Source organism: Gorilla gorilla, chromosome 5, assembly GCF_029281585.2.
Source record: "Gorilla gorilla gorilla isolate KB3781 chromosome 5, NHGRI_mGorGor1-v2.1_pri, whole genome shotgun sequence".
Lineage (NCBI taxonomy): Eukaryota > Metazoa > Chordata > Mammalia > Primates > Hominidae > Gorilla > Gorilla gorilla.
In genome coordinates this window covers 124,694,591-124,706,939 of record NC_073229.2, presented here as the reverse complement: position 1 = coordinate 124,706,939, position 12,349 = coordinate 124,694,591, and the positions used below count along the sequence as shown (strand labels likewise).

Genomic DNA, 12,349 nt, shown 5'->3' with positions numbered 1-12,349 from the left:
CTATCTTTTTCTTGTGGTTCATAGCACTTGAGTTTTAATTAAAAAACACTATAGGGTTTCAGAGTAATATACTCCATAATACTTTTTTTTTCTTTCAGAAATGTTGCATTCCAGCTGTATTAATGCTTCTTTTTCTCTATCTTTCCACACTATTTTGAGTTAGTTCCACTGAGGTGCACTGGAAAGAGCATATTTCTTTATCACACATTGATGTACTTTTGTGAGCATTTAATTAATGTGGATTTAAAAGAAACCTAATTGGAGATTGGAGACTAAAGCTCACAGTATCAAATCTACAGTTCAAGAGGATACAATTTCTGAATATTTTATCTTGAATTTGACTCTCTCTTCTATTACAAGCACATATTGGTCTTTCAAAGAACCAGTATTTTCAATGATACAATCACATATAAATTGTAAGGTTACTTGAATAAAATGAATGTGAAACTACTAGTAAAGCGTAAGTTTTAAAAATCTTGTTTCTTTGAATAACATTTTAAGAATCATGATATTTTTTAAAGTAGGCTAATTAAATTTTATTTTACATAGTGAAGGACACTTACATAATTATAAACAAAGATTTACATCTGAAAACTGTAGAACAAAATTCAATTAACTCTTAAAATTCAGTTAACATCCTTTAGAGTATCAGATGTGATTATTATAATTATTATTACTATTATTTTTATTATTATTATTTCTAACATTTACAGCACGTCTTACCATGTTTAAGTGGTTTATAAACACTATCATATTGAATTCTCACACCAAACCCAAATTTAAGATAAGAAATTTGGGACCTGGGGAGTTACAGTTACTCTCAGAAGGTCACATAGCTTGGAAGTGGCAGAGCTGAAGATCACCTATTATATCAATTCCCAGATCTCACATTTCTCTCCACCACCTCATCCCACATCATGCCCACCCTAGAGATCTATAATATCTCTAAAGGGATGAGTTACTTACTACCACATTCTTTGGATTCCCTTTATTTCAAACACTGGAAGCAGAAAAAGAAGAACTGTCAAACGAAGTAATAGCTGTTGATTAGACCTGTTAATTGTAATTTTTAAATATGGAAACTAATATTGATTTGATAATTGATAAACATTTATAAACCAAATGTCAGCTCCTTTGAAGATCTCAAAAGTGTTGTCTGTGTCAAATTTGATAATGAAAAATGTCCTACTTACCAAAAGCATATGTTTCATTGTAAAATCAGTGTAGACACTTTTGGATTATGACTCACTATCAAGTACAGTGTAGATATAACTTATATTTGAAAAATAATATTAAGCCTTTTTAAGAGTATGTTACCATAATAAGTGCCAGTCCCCGCTTTTCTATTCAAATTTGATCCTTAACCTATCTTCCCTCCTTCCTTTTTCTTTTAAAAAATCATTTTGATTGTCTTTCAATTCAATCATAACTTCTTCACAGATACCTACATGCCCACTATTATTATATGTACCTCTTCCTCTGTATTTGTCCAGTTGTCATTTTGCATTTATTTGTGATTATCTTTGATTAAGGTCTGGCTCCCCCGCTAGACTGCAGAGCTTCATAAAAGCAGAGAGTCATGTCTCTTTTTGTTTACCATTGTGTATACCTGTCCGTAATATATGCTGAATAAATATGTGGTAAACAAGCTACCCAGCCCAGTAAGACCTTGTGGTTATTGAAGTACTTTTAATTTTTGTTGAAGTGCATATAGTTTTTTGCAAAGAAATTAAGGAACCCTTAGTTAAGAAAGATTACTTCATGCACTAAGAAAAGGCATCACTGGGTTAACATTTTAGGAGGGTGACTGTCTGGATAACTACATAAGGCATTTTTATGAAACTTATTAAACTTAGAAACTTATTAAACTTAGAAAAATATCTCTACTGCAGAGCATTCTTTCCAACCCAAAATATACTCAACTGTTAGCAGACTCATCTGATACTGATACTACTGGCAGTGGTCAAATACACAATCCTAGTAAAGAAGGGGATTAGTGCAATAAATCACATAAATCTAGCAGAATTAGCATGGTTTAGAAGAGAACAGTAGAGTCACATCTTACATGGAGTTGAAATTCTAACAGAGTTTAAATTCTAACATTGGGAAATACAACTAAAAGTACTTATGATCAAAGTTACCTGCAAATAACCCCACAAGTGCAAGCATTGTCGAGTATAGTCAGCCCTGTTCAGATATGCTGATTCTCTGTGAGTTCAGCACTCCTAAGTTTTCCTCTACCATTGGAGCAGATCATTGTTTCTTTACCACCAAATGAAGTAGTTTGCTTACATTTACAAGGCAAGCCTTATGAAAAACGTATACTTTTGAATACTAGAAACATATTTAGAAAGATGTTCACACTTTCAGAGGTTTCTCTTTCTCGGGGGAAAATGGGAGTGTATAGTGTATGTAATTAAGTTGACCTACATAGTACTGAAGAAAGTAGATTATCTAATTAATAGATAATACTATTAATTAGTGTTTTCATTCAAAATCTGTAGACCCAATGCAGGTTGCAGTACTAAAATAGCTATTGAATTTTCTTCTGATAAAGGATCAGAAGGAATTGGATTTTACAAACAGTAGAAAGAAACATAAAATGTGAATAAAGTTTTAGACTATGAAACAGAATTAAAGCTGATTTCTTCTCCTTCCACCACCTCCACTGAACTATCTGGATTCTTGCTGTTTCTTTAAGTGTATTTTGCATACTTGACAGAAAGCTCCTGCTCATGGATGTTCCCAACTTCACTGCTACTAATAGCATCATCATTCTTCTCATCCCTGAAGCTTAAACCTCAGATGCTCCTTATCAGTTTTCATGGATCTACTCACACTATTTTCTTTGCCTGGAATGCAGGGAATCTCTCCTCTCTCCTCTTCTAGAAATTGTTCTAAGCCTAGAACAAATGCCGTGTCTTCTGGGAAACTTTCCAACACATCCAGTTTTCTTCAGTGCTCTTCTCTGTAGAATGTCTTATTCCTCACTTAAAATAATTATTCATTTATATAATTTATTTCCCTAAATATTATTTTAATTTCCTTGAAGGAAATTTTTTTTTTTAGATTTCTGAGTCGTTCTCTTCCTTATTTGCTATTACATTTTTCTTAAACCAGTTGGCAAGGCTGGGAAAATAAGTGAACTTTCTGATGGGGACTTTGATGGAGCTTAAACGGGTTGAAATGAGTCAGTCAGCAGGTAACAGTAGTTCAGTCCTGATTCACCTGAAATCCAAGAATAATAGCACTGTCTTACATAGCTGATCCTTCATTTTTGGCAAATGACTTCAAAGAAAAAAGGAAAAAACTAACATGACATACAAGAAGAAAACCAAGGTGACACAAAGGGTTAAATAAACATTGTTAACTGCTAATGTGTCAGCATATAGTTCTTCCATAAAATAGTCCAAAATAGTGAAGACAGTATTCAAAACAGCGTAGAATAGCCATAACATTGTTTTATTATTACCAAGAAAAACAAGGGACATAATTAACAAATATTTATCCATTCAGTTAAACAGAATGTTCCAAATAATATTCAAGATACTTTTTCAGCCTGCTGTATTAAATCTGTTGAAACTATTTTTGCACAATATTTTTCAGTCTCTTGGACTCACCATTTTTCCTCTCTTTAGAGGGCCTTTGTATACAGCAGTGCCCCCTTATTTGCAGTTTTTCTTTCCAGGTTTCAGTTACCCATGGTCAACCACAATCCAAAAATAGGTGCCTACATTACACAAAGTATTTTGAGAGAGAAAGAGGACATTCACAAAATTCCTATTACAATATATTATTATAATTGTTTTATGTTATTATTAGTTATTGTTGTTCATCTTTTACTCTACCTAATTTATAAATTAAACTTTATCATAGATATGTATGTATATATAGGAAAAACATAGTATATATAAGGCTTGTTACTATCCGGAGTTTCATGTGTCCACTGGGGTTCTTGGAATGTATCCCCTGTGGATAAGGGAGAACTACTGTATACTCTTCCTAGAACACTCCTCACTTCTCTTTTCACCTACTTAATATCTGCTCATCCTGTGTATCTTAGTTTGAATGCCTTTTCCTTCAGAAAGCCTTCCTAACCTTCCTAACTTGGTCAAATTTCTTTACTAAACTCTCTCATGTTTCCATGTATCTCTTCCTCATAGCACTTGTCACCATATCAAATTTGCATTTATGTATGTAGTTGGTTGAATAATGTCTGTCTGTCACACTAGGGAGCTTGACTGTGCCAAGAGCCTACAATGGCATATGGCAGATACTCAAAAATATTTATTAAATTATTTCATACAAAGTTTTGATATAGGAAGTTTCCTATTAATATGGTCTAAATTTTTTCATAAGGATTTAATACTATCGTCATTGCCCTATTTTTTAGTACTTTTGTAGTATATACTTGGCATGTAATATGGGCATGGGGTTCTGAAACTGTCAATCAAGCACAAAAAGATGTAGACATTATGCATAGATAGTAGAATATTCCAGTTGTTTCATATTACTGCATTCCAAATAATGAACTCTCTAAGGGGTTCCATCGTTAAGTCTTATTTCATAGACAAGAATCCATGAGTGCAAATCAAAAGTTGTCTTATTTTTCTCTATGAACACACCTCCCACCATGACCACTCCCCTAAGTAGCTAGTAATCTGTTTGCTGTTCCTATAGATTCATTTGCATTTTCTAGAGTATGATATAAATGAAATCCTAGTGTATGTATTCCTGTTTTTTTTTTTGGTCTGGCTTCTTTGACTCAACATAATTATTTTGATACTCATTCATGTTCTGGCAAACATCAATCATTAATTCCTTTTATTGCTAAAATTCCATTGTGTGGATGTGACACAGTTGTTTACCTTCTCACCTGTTGATGGACATTTAAGTTTTTTTCTGATTTTTTTTTTTCACTTTACAAATAATGCTGCTGCCAACTACTGTGTACAAGTCTTTGTTGTATGGACATACGCCTTCTTTTCTCTTGGATAAATCCCTAGGAATGGAATAGCTAGATCACATGGTGGGTGTATGTTTAATGTTTTAAGAAAACGTGAGACTCTTTTCCAAAGAAATTGGAACATCTTACATTCCCACCAGCTATGCATGAAATTTCCATTTCTTTCCCATTCTCTCCAACACTTGCTATGTCACAGTTATTTTAATTTTGGCCATTCTAATTTATATTTTTCTTAAAACTAGTGATATGAGACATCTTTACATAAAGTATCTGTTAAAATCTTTAGCCCTTCTTTTACTGGGCTGTTTGTTTTCTCATTGTTGGAGCTTTGAGAGAACCTTATATATTCTGGATACAAGTCCTAGATCAGATATCTGCTTTGCAGATACTTTCACTCTGTGGCTTTTATTTTTAGTATTTTAACAATATGTTTTAAATCTTGATGATGTTCAGTTGATCATTTTTTTTCTTGTATGGGTCATGTTTTAACTCTCCCATCAAATAATTTTTTTCCTAATTCCAGGTAACAAAGATGTTCTGTGTTTTCTTCTGGAAGCTTTAAAGTTTTAGATTTTATATTTAGGTCTATGATACATTTTGAGTGAATTTTCTTATGGTATAAAATAAGGATTGAAGTTGATTCTTTTTTGCCATATGGATACCCAGTTATTCTACTACCACTTCTTGAAAAGACTATTCTCCCCTGCTTTGCCTTTGAGCCTTGGTCAAAAATTAGTTGCCCTTGTATATGTGGGTTATTTTTGGACTCCTTATTCAATTCCAATGTATACATTTTTGCTTAGTGTAGCTTTATAAGTCATGTAGTGCTCATGGAGAACATGCTTAAGAATCCATCATGATGGGAAATATTTCATTCTCAAAAAAAAATTATCTTCTTCCTGTTGTGGTAGTTGTGAACACTAGATATTTTTTTCCATGGGGTCAAAAGGTACCTAAGTATATGATTGTGAATGAAAAAAATAGGGGACAGAAATCAGGTATTGGCAGTTTTTCCATTTTTATTTGTGTGTGAATTTTTAATATAAATGTGGAAACATAAAGCATTAATGCAAATCAAAATGTTTCAGTGAACAAGTTTCAGCAATTCAGCTTTATGATAACTAAAATAAACTTGTTAAATTTTTCTGGACAATGCCAGGATTTGGATTTTTTTTAAACAAGTAAATTTCTTATTGACAGCAACTAAATGATGTTGGTTGCATTTCTATCATACAGTAGATTCCATCCGTTCACTGTATTTTTCTGAGTTGTCCTACATGCAAGCACGTTTTTAATGTTGTCTGTCTTCTGTGCTGTTCCTGTAAGTTTGCTATTAAAATACATTAAACTATAAAAAAAAAATAATGTAGTGCTAGCTCTTCAACGTTGGTCTTTTTATCCTGAGTGCTTTTGGTTATTCTAGGTCCTTTACATTTCCGTGTGAATTTTAGAATCAACTTGTCAATTTCTAACACACACAAAATAGGGCCTGCTGCAGCTTCAACTGAAATTGTATTAAATCTGTAGATCAATTTGGGAGAATTAAGGTATAACCCTTCATTTAGTTGGATCCTCTTTATTTTTTCCTAGCAGTGTTTTCTTTGTTTTGTTTTCAGTATCCAGGTTTTCATATTTTTATCAGATTCATCTCTAAGTGTACTTCATATATATAATGTTATCATGAATTCCTTTTTTATTTCTGATTGTTGGTTCCAAATATACAGAAAAATACAATCAATTTTTGTATATTAATTTTGTATCCTACACCCTTGCCAAACTTATTTTTTGAATATCATTGGACTTTCTACATTGATGGTCATGTCAACTGCAAATAAATATAGTTGTACCTCTTCCTTTCCAATCTAGATGCCTTTATTTCTTATTGTACTTATTGTAGCCTGATTGTACTGGCTAGAACCTGTGGTACAATGTTGAATAGAAATAGTAAGAGCAGACCAGGCATGGTGGTTCACATATGTAATCCCAGCGCTTTGGGATGCTAAGGCAGAAAGTTGCTTGAGGCAAGGAGTTTGAGATCAGCCTCCGCAACATAGTAAGATCCCAAGTCTACAAAAAATATTTTTTTTAATTAGCCAAGCATGGTGGTACATGCCTACTCTGAAGGCTAAGGTGAGAGGATAACGAGCCCAGGAGTTTGAGGCTGCAGTGAGCTATGATTGTGCCACTACATTTCAGCCTGGGCGACAAGAGTGAGGCCCTATCTCTGTTTTTTAAAAAGAGAATAATTAGTAGTAGTGGTGAAAGCAGAAATCCCTGTTTTGTTCCAGATCTTAGGGGAGAAACATTCAGTCTGTCACTATTAAATGTTAGCCGTAGATTTCTCAGAAGTGCCATTTATGGCCAGCGCTGTGGCTCACGCCTGTAATCCCAGCACTTTGGGAGGCCGAGGCATGCAGATCACAAGGTCAAGAGATTGAGACCATCCTAGCTAACAGGGTGAAACCTCGTCTCTACTAAAAATAAAAAAATTAGCCAGGTGTGCTGGCACACGCCTGTAGTCCCAGCTACTTGGGAGGCTGGGGCAAGAGAAGCGCTTGAACCTGGGAGGTGGAGGTTGCGGTGAGCCGAGATGGTGCCACTGCACTCCAGCCTGGGTGACAGAGCAAGACTCCGTCTCAAAAAAAAGCAACAAAAAAAGAAGTGCCATTTATGAGGTTGAAAAAGTAACCCTCCTTTTCTTAGTTTGCTGAGAGTTTTTGTTAGGCATGGATGTTGAACTTTGTCAGATTTTTTTTTTCTGTATAACTGAGATGATAATGTGGTTTTTCTTTTAAAGTTTATTTATAAGGTGAATTATATTTATAGATGTTTGAGTGTTTAACCAATCCTGCATCCCCAGAATAAACTTCATTTGGTCATGATGTATTATTCTGTTTATATATTGTTAAATTTGCTAAAATTTTGTTTAGAATTTTTACATTTATGAGAGATATTTTGTGGTTTTCTTGTCCTTTAATGTTATTGTCTAGTTTTGACATAAGGACAGAACTGGTGCCATCAAATTAGTTGGGAAATATTTCTTTCTCTTTGATGTTCCAGGAAAGTTCTTACAGAATTGGTTTTAATTCTTTCTTAAATGTTTGATAGAATTCACTAGGGAAGCTATCAGGGCATGGAGTTTTCTCTGTCAGAAGATTTTTTACTACAAATTGAATTTCTTTAATACATGTAAAGATTTTCAGGTTATTTCTTCTTGAGTTTTCTATTTCTTCTTTTTTTTTGTCTTTCAAGGAGTTTATCTATTTCATCTTAGTTTTTACAGGTAAAGGCATAAAGCTGTTCATATTATTTTTTAATTATTATTTTAGTTTCTGTAAAATCTGTAGTTATGTCACCCCTCTTATACCTGATGTTGGTGTGTGTCTTCTCTCCTTTTTCCCTGATCTGTTTACTAGAGGAGTATCAGTGTTGTTGATCTTCTTAAAGAACCGGCTTTTGGTCTCATTTGTTTTCTCTATTGTATTTGTTTCCTATTTCAGTGATTTGTTCACTTTAATTTTCATTCTTTCCTTTCTTTTGCTTATTTGGACTTAATTTCCTGTTCTTTTTCTAGTTTTTTAAGGTGGACACAAAAGTCACTGATTTGAGGCCTTTCTTCAATTCTAATGTAGATGTTTAGTTTTATAAATCCCTCCTAAGTACTGTTCCAATGATGTCCCACAAAATCTGAGACGTTATATTTTTATTTTCATTCAGTGCAAAATACTTTCTCATTTCCTGTTTTATTTTTTCTTTCAATCATGAGTCAGAGTTGTATTACTTAGTTTCTAAATATTTGGGATTTTCCAGAGATCTGTCTGTCATTGGTTTCTCATTTCATTTTCTTGCAGTCAAAATATCACTTGAAATTTGTTTTTATGGCCCTCTAATATGATCTCAGTAAATAGTCTCTGTGTTCTTGAGAATAAATATATTCAACTGTTATTGCGTTGTGTGTTTTATAAATGTCAATCAAGTCAGCTTAGTTAACAGTGTTGTTCAATTCTATATTCTTGCTGATTTTTTCGACTTGTTTTAGTGATTATTAAAAGATAGGTATTGAAATCTTCGGCAATACTTGTGATTTTTTTTCTATTTCTCCATGTACTTCTACAAGTTTTTTTTCATGGATTTTGAAGCTGTTATTCAGGACATAAATGTTTCAGATTGTTATGTCCTTCTGATTGATTGACTCCTTTATAGTTAATGAAGTTACCGTCTTTATCCATGATGATAATCTTTGCTCTGAAATCTACTTTATCTGAAATTAATATAGCCACTTTCTTTGAACTACTGTTAGCATAGTATATCTTTTTCTGTTCCTTTACTTTTAACATATTTGTCTCTCTATACATTAATATATACATATCTACACATATATACATGTATTTATATATGTATATTAGTGCGTGTTTGGTAGTAGGCAAACATATAGTTGGTCCTCTGTGTCTATGGGTTCTGCATTCATAGATTAATCAGTTGCAGATCGAAAATATTCATAAAAAAATGGCTGCATTTGTACTGAACATGTATAGACTTTTCTTTTTTGCCATTATTCCCCAAACAACACAGTATAACAACTATGTACATAGCATTTACGTTGTATTAAGTATTATAAGTAATCTAGAGATGACTTAAAGTATACAGGAGGATATGTGTAAGTTACATGCAAATACTACACATTTTATATACGAGACTTGAGTATCTGGATTTAAGTATCTGCAGGGGGTCCTGGAACCAATCTTCCATGGATACCAAGGGACAACTGTAGTTGGGTCATGCTTTATTATGTAGATAATAAACTCTAATTATGTATTGTAAACTCCATAATGCATGATTTATTATTTTTGTTTAAACAATCATTTTGTATTGAGTGATATTAAAATAGTAATAACAAATTATTACATATTTATCCATGAAATTACCACTTTTAGTGCTCTTCATTTCTTTGTGTAGATCCGTATTTTCATCTGGTATAATTTGTCTTCTGCCTGAACAATGACTTTAACATTAAGCATGTCAGCTGAATTATTTCAGCTTTTGTATGTTTGAAAATTCTTCACTTTTGAAAGATTTATTTTCACTGAATTTAGCATTCTAGATTGACAGTTGTTTTTCTTTTTTTATTTTATTATTATTTTTTTTTTTGACGGAGTCTTGCTCTGTCTCCAGGCTGAAGTGCAGTGGCGCCATCTCGGCTCGCTGCAACCTCTGCCTCCCGAGTTCAAGCGATTCTCCTGCTTCAGTCTCCCGAGTAGCTGGGACTACAGGTGCGTGCCACCATGCCCAGCTAATTCATTGTATTTTTAGTAGAGATGGGGTTTCACCATGTTGGCCAGGTTGGTCTCAATCTCTTGACCTTGTGATCTGCCAGCCTCAGCCTCCCAAAGTGCTGGGATTACAGGCGTGAGCCACCGCGCCTGGCCCGACAGTTGTTTTTCTTACAGTAAATTAAACATGTTGCTTCAGTGTTGCCTTATGGCATTATTTCTGATGAGAAACCTGGTTTCTTATCTTCCTTCCACTGTACATAACATAGTGTTTCCTCTGGCTGCTTTTCATATTTTCTATTTATTAGTGATTTTGAGCAATTCAGTAGTGATGAATTATGGTTGTATAGTTTTCTTCATTTTTCTTTGGTTGAGGTTTGTTGAATTCCTTGAATCTATAGATTTATAGTTTATATCAAATTAGACCTTTTCCAGTGACTATTTCTTCAAACTTTTTTCTGCCCTTCCTTCCACACTGTGCATTAGGCCACTTGAAGTTGTCTCACAACTCATTGATGTTGTGTTGATTTTTTTAATTCTTTTTTCCTCTTTGTGTTTCATTTTTAATAGTGTCTATTGATGTCTTTAAGTTTACAAATTTCTTCAATGTCTATTCTTCCATTAATAAAATTCAGTGTATTTTTCATCTCAGACATTGTAATTTTCATCTCTAGAAATTTGAATTGAGTAGTTGTCAGTAACTTTTTAAATATGTAAAATACAGTTGTAACAACTGTTTTGTCTGCTAATTCTAAGATCTATGTCAGTCCTAAGTTTTCATTGATTGATTATTCTCCTTGTTATAGATCCTCTTTTCCTGCTTTTTTGCATAGTTGATAATCATTAATTGGATGACATACATTGTGAATTTCACCTTCTTGAGTACTGTATTTTTTGTATTCCTATAAATTTTCTTGAGCTCTGTTCTGGAATGCAGTTAATTTACTTGGAAGCTGTTTGATCCTTTTAGGTGTTGCTTTTTGATTTGCTGGGCAGGTCTAGAGTAATATTTGTCGTAGAGCTAATTATTCTCCACTACTTAGGCAAGGTTGTCTTCATCTCCTCAATACAGGTAGTCCTCCAGGTGTACCTGGATTCTCTCTCACTACACCACAGTGTGGTAACGCTCCATGCAGTAAGCTGAGGCAATGCTAAGGGTCACCTAGTTTGTTTTCTATATATCAGAGATCATTCTCTTTCATAGTTTTATGTTCAGCATCTGGAAGACCACTGTTTCATAGGTTTTTGTCTTTTTTTTTTTTTTTAATTTTTTGGAGGAAGTTGGCAGTTGCAGTAGGAGGATAAATCCAGCACCTGTTTGAATATTAACATATCCAATTAATGCTGTGTCTGATGTAGAATTCATGTCAACATCCATGGACAATCTCAAATAACTACATATTTGGAAAAATATGATTTTTGTTTCACAACAAACGCTAATAAATAGATCAGTCTATTTTTTAACAGAACAGTTCTAGTTTCGCTTGTAGGTTCAATTGGCACTTATTGACTGATATCATGGAGACTACTTTTCACTACTGTACCCTAAAAAATCTAAGATGAAAAATCAAAACATTCCAGAACAATCTAACTCTCTGTATGATCTAATTGGTTGCAATAAATAGTAAGTAATAATTCTGCTCTTTACCCTTTTCTCATCTTGCCAATCTTATCCTTGCCCCTTTCTCCAGCCCTGTCTTATTTCTTCCATTCATTCACAAGATCTTAAGTTAAACATCACTTTTTCAGAAAGCTTTCCCTCACCCTCTAAAATAAGAAGGTCCCCCAAACTGAATTGCCATTCAACACTCTGTACTTTTACTATATCGTAACATTTATTACACTTTATATAATTTTTTTATCTACCTTCCTTGATGGACTCTCAGTTTCTGGTTCACTGCTGTGGCCCCAGTGTCATGTATAGTGTGTGATGCCTAGTAAATACTCTGTTATTTTTGTTGACTATAAATACAAAGGAACATTCATGAATTTCACAGATTGTACATTATTCACTATCATTAATACATTGCTTGTGTATTAATGATAATATTGAACAAGCAAAATTCTAAGGGATATGGTTATTGTATGATTTTTCTGAGCCATGTTTTAAATG

General features: G+C 33.3%; 1 protein-coding gene across 2 annotated transcripts in view; it reads left to right on the top strand.

The window, feature by feature from the left end:
- The window catches only part of ASCC3 (activating signal cointegrator 1 complex subunit 3), a 382,658-nt gene that overhangs the window by 332,625 nt on the left and 37,684 nt on the right, over positions 1-12,349 (top strand). The gene's annotated exons all lie outside the window — the stretch shown is intronic.